Raw genomic sequence first — 5,026 nt, 5'->3', positions numbered from 1 at the left:
GGGATGGGGGGCGGTGGGTGAGGAGATGGAGGTGGGTCATGGCTGAGGAAGTGGGGCTGTGGTGGAGGCGATGGTGGCAGGTGGGTCCATGGCTGTGGTGTTTCCTTGTGGGGATGTGGCTCTGGAAAGGGGGGATGTCTCAGCGAGGACCCAGCTTTTTGGGGTGCGTGGCTGAGGGGGACATGGCCCATCTTGGGGGAACCAAGGAGGGGACAGCCCCCAAAAAGCCCCTACCTGGGCACACCTGAGGGCCCTCTGTCCCCGTCCCTGCTGTGGCATCACCAGGGCCTGGCAGGGACCCAGGGGCCCCAATCCTGGTGTTCCTCTTTCTTCCTGGGAATGATGAGCCTCCACCTGAGCTCAGAGCAGGGGTGAGTCAGGAATTTGTGCCCAGCACCACGTTCCTCTGGAATTTGCACCATCATCCCTCTGGGAGTCATCGTGATCCTGAGTCACCATCCTGCCGAGTCACCACATTAGTCACAGCCTGAGTTCTTCCCTGAGAACTCTTGGAAAAGTGAGGCAGAGCAGCAGCAAAGGGGCTGGTTCCTGTGGAAAGGGCAGGAATGTGGGAATAATTGGAATGAGATGATCTTTAATGTCCCTTTCAAACCATTCCAAGATTCCTGAAAGCTTCCTCTGTGATTCAGTGATGTTTTCCTGCCCACTCACCTCAAATTTAAGAGGCTACATTCCTTTCTTCTGCAATATGAAAGCATTGAAATAGATATGGAAGTATAAAACTTAAAGATACTGGAGTTCCACCTAAACACGTGAAAAAAAAATTACTATATTTTGCGAGGAATTTTAGTTTACATATTAGAAACGAAAATTTTATTTGAAGAACACGCCGATGTTGCTCCAAAAATGTAGCAGAGTTCGTATTTTTGGAGGCATTTTTACATCAAAACGTTTACTTTTGGGGGTTATCAAATGTGCTTCTTGAGTCTGAAGTTGCGTTATAAGAGACCTTTAAGTTCGTCAAGTCCGAATTGCTGGGGAGATGGCTGGAGATCCAATTCGCGGCTCTCTTGCCCGGCTGATCCCTTTAATTCCCATTTTCCATGGATTCAGACTGTCCGCAGGTGTCGCCGTTGCACCACATTCCTGGCCGTCCTCGTCCATCCCGAACTAACTGCTGGGAATGAACTCGGTCAGGTTTTTAAGGCAAAATGGAGCGTCTTTCCAGCTGTAATTCCCTAATTACATCGAAACTTCTAATTTCACTTAATGAATCGCGCCGAGAATGGCACTAATTTGTTTAATTGCCTAAAAAAAAAAAAGAAGGACGAAGCCATTTGTGCAGAAAAGCACCGAACACTGATGTTGTCTGGCTGAAGGAGGGAATTGTAATGGATCCTGTGTAATTCCAGATGGTGAGTTTTGTCCTTTATTGACTCCATGGATCCCACGTGGTGCAACAAGCGCAGCAGCTGCACGTGGAAATGAATGGATGGCTCTTCCATATCCATTGGTTCTGTCACCTTCAATCACATTTTCATGGACTTTTGCTCTGGTTTTTGCCTGGTCATGGTGGGATAACGCATCCAGGACCTGCTGTTCCTCCTGGGAATGAAAGACTGGGAAGGATTGTCCACTGGGTCTGAGCTTCCCAGGTTCAAGCAGTAGAATTTCCAGTCCAGAAGCATCTCCAGAACTTCTGCTCCGGGTGACACCACAGCCAAAGCCATAGGACAATTCCCAGCGGGAAAATCCCACAGCAAATTCTAAAATCCCCAATAATAATAAGACCTGGGAAGAGGAAAATCTCGGGGCACTGACAGTTATCCAGAAGCAAACCGTTCATTAAGGAAAAGCAGGAAGCACTTGAGAGGAGGACGGAAAAACACTGTTAAAAAATCAGTTATTTCCAAACCTGTTTTGTCAGACTCCGGATCTGGGAATCTGTTTATCCCTGAGCAGGCTGTGCCCCCACATCCCAGCTGTTCTGCCATCACCAGGAACAGCCACCTGCAGATTTGGTGTCCGTATCCCTATGGATCTGTGGCGTCCATGGGAAGTCGGTGCTTCCCCCTCCTCACCTCCCTGTCCCACATCCCGGGGCCAGCTCAGCTTTCCCAGTTGTCATAATATTTAATCTCCAGCCTTTTACTTCAGCAACAGATGTTTTAAAGGACAATTTGTATTCCCCAAAGTGCTTTGGGAATCCTGGGGGAGCTCCCAGGAAGCTTTTTCCCGGCGCGCAGAAGCCGCTTGCTCCGGCTTCCAGCTTTGTTTTGGGGCTGGCTGGATCCTCTGGATTTCTCCAGCTGCCCCCTCGTTTACTTTGTGGTTTATTGAAATATCTGTTTCCTCTTTCTGGTCTCTCTCCTCAGTGCTCCGTGTGGGAGTCACGCCGACAGAAAACCGATGGAACGGAGAAACGCTGGGAGTAATTCCATGTAAAGCATTCCAAGATGTGAGCGAGGAGCTCTTGGGATGTGCTGGAACTCTTGGAACTCTAGGTGAGGCTCGGGACACAGGCCTGGGTGAGAAAACCACTCTTTAAAGTGTTAAAAGTTCTGTGTTTATACAGCTCTGCTCAGCAGCTGGACACGCTTTGTATCCGTCACGATATTCCTGCCTGGAAAACGACGCTGCCTGAGCCGAGTATGGAAACACTGGGGTGTTTTTAATACCTAATTTCACTGTACACACGGTCTGATGCCACTTACATGGAACATCCCCTGGCTGGTTAAAGGCTTTGATTCATTATTGTTCATTATTTGGCTTTTGTTGCTCAGCTCAGGCGCCCGAGTTCCCTCATAAAAACATCTCCGACACTTTTCCAAGCGTGGCCGTTGCAGCACCTTTGGAATACATTTGTTTTAACTGGAATGCATTTCTTTTTCTAGTCACACTTTATTTTCTTGTTACACTGTGGGACTCCTCTTCCTCACACCAGGAGGAGATGAATCCCACATTTTCCCCACTTCCATGCACAGCTCCCGCCCGGTGTCTGCATCCAGCAGCCCCTGAATGCAGGGAGACGATTCCAATGGCAAAAAACCTGGCCCATGGATGTTGCCCTGGGGTTTTGTTGTGTCCTTCCAAAAACTGGCCTCAGCCAGGGCAAGGTTGTGCCAACAGGATGGGGAGCTCCTTCTGGAGCAGCCAGAAGATCCAATATTTCCATGCTTGGCCCTGGTTTTTTTCTATGGGAATGCTGCAGCTCCTTGAGCCATGGCTCTTGAGTCCCTCTTTCCAGTAGGGAACCCTACAAAGAGTTATGGAATCATGGAGTGGTTTGGGTTGGAAGGGACATAAGGGATCATCCAGTCCCACTCCCTGCCATGGGCAGGGACACCTTCCACCAGCCCAGGTTGCTCCAACCTGGCCTTGGACACTTCCAGGGATCCAGAGGCAGCCACAGCTTCTCTGGGCAACCTGTGCCAGGGCCTCCCCACCCTCCCAGCCAGGAATTCCTTCCCAATATCCCATCCATCCCTGCCCTCTGGCACTTTAATCTCTGGTGCTGCCTGAGCTCTCCACCCCCAAATCTCGGGAGATGCTTTTCCAAGCTGCTGGCACGAGGGGTAAGTGCTCCCATCACCGGTCCCTTTGCCCCAGAGGAGGGGTTTTGTTCAGCGCTGGGCCACGAGGGGCAGTCGGTGCCCATCCCACATGGCAGCGGATCCCGAACTGTTGTTTTGCCACCGACTGTCCCCCCTTGGCACCGCCTGGCCCCGTGCCCTGTCTGGGTGCCCGCCCGCCGGCCCGGAATGTGGCTGCCGGGCAATCCCGATTGTTGCACAGCACAGGCCAAATTCGGGATCAGATGTTTCCTCTCCTGAGCCCCGGAGTTCAATGTCCTTTCAGCGGGAGAGTTTATCCCTGAATGGAAAGTGCCGGGACGGTGCTTTGCATCTCGTTATCGCGCCCAGACAGCGTGTAAGCGATTCTCTCTGGGACAGATTTGGATCTGTCTGTGCCTCTGGGGCACCGCTGCCTTTATCCACCTCCAAATATATCCCCAAATCCCTCCTTTTCCCTGGAGAGCGGCTCCCGCTTTTCAGAGCTGTGACGGGACCCCGCGTTCTTTCGGGATACTCATCCCAGCCGAGCATCCAGACATGCAGAGCCTTGAAGCACATAATTAACGCACGGTCTAGAATATGCAAATGTGCTTTTTTAATTAGCCCCGGAGACGCCCAACCACGTGCAGGGTGAGCAGGGAGGGGAGAGGACGGGGCAGCACAGCCCAGACACTCGTGGGGGCAGAGAATGAAGCTCAGCATCAGCTGATTCCCAGTTACAGGGTGTCCAGTCTGTGCTGCCAGGCTGCTCCCAGGAAAACAGACCAAATCCGGGCTAAATCAAACCAAAACCGTGCCAGGAAGAGACCAGGGAGGTCATGAGAGGTGTCAGAATTAACCCCCCCACAGGAGAGGAGCAAACAGGTTAAAGTGTCAGGAATGCATGGAGTGGGGAGTGAAAGGAATCCATGGATTGAATCCCTGCCTAAATGGTGTCAAAAAGCAGATTTTTTCCGCCAATTAAAATTTAATTTCCTGATAATTAAAGGGGGAGATGCTCAAATAAGGAATTGTGTGGCCCTCACCCCAATCCCAGCACCTCTGGTGTCTAAAAATGGAGGCATATGAAGATCCACAGCTGCACTGCAAGGCTTAGGGCTGGATCCAGAGGAACCTCTGGAGAGGAAGGCTCAAAGGGAAGAGCTGTTCCTGGGATACATCTCCATGCCTTTTCCAATCCCATGGCATTGGCAAGGACCAGGGGAGTCCTGACCTCATCCCCAGCAGGATGCCAGGGGAGCCTCTGTCCTGCTCCCCATCCCCTCTGGCATCTTGTGTTTTGGGGTGTGTTCTGGAGAGTTCTGGAGTCCACTTCCAAAGGGGTTAATGGAGCTTTTGGAAAGGATGAGGAGAAGAAATATCCTTGGCTCCCAGGAGTGTGTCCCCCTCGCAGCAGGATCCTGTTGTACTTGGAATGTAAGGACAGAGGACTGTTGTGGTATCCAGATGGGATGCCAGGCTGTCCCTGCCCCAGGATCAGCAATGCCAGG

The 5,026-nt window shown here is 51.5% G+C and overlaps 1 long non-coding RNA gene across 3 annotated transcripts in view; it reads left to right on the top strand.

The window, feature by feature from the left end:
- The window catches only part of LOC113953298, a 3,104-nt gene extending 315 nt beyond the window's left edge, over window positions 1–2,789 (top strand). Inside the window, exons 1-3 of one of the 3 annotated variants that reach the window (XR_003529829.1) lie at window positions 1–31; window positions 2,337–2,465; window positions 2,537–2,789. This is a non-coding gene — a long non-coding RNA (uncharacterized LOC113953298). Of the gene's footprint in view, window positions 32–1,081; window positions 1,377–2,336; window positions 2,466–2,536 lie in introns of those variants that run through there. The other 2 variants (XR_003529830.1, XR_003529831.1) reach the window with 2 other exon arrangements.
- The last annotated feature ends 2,237 nt before the right edge of the window (window positions 2,790–5,026 follow it).

The sequence above is a fragment of the Corapipo altera genome, unplaced genomic scaffold (assembly GCF_003945725.1).
Source record: "Corapipo altera isolate COAL_440 unplaced genomic scaffold, ASM394572v1 68, whole genome shotgun sequence".
Classification (NCBI taxonomy): domain Eukaryota; kingdom Metazoa; phylum Chordata; class Aves; order Passeriformes; family Pipridae; genus Corapipo; species Corapipo altera.
Note: the sequence above shows the minus strand (reverse complement) of the source record. Positions and strands in the feature narration are given on the sequence as shown.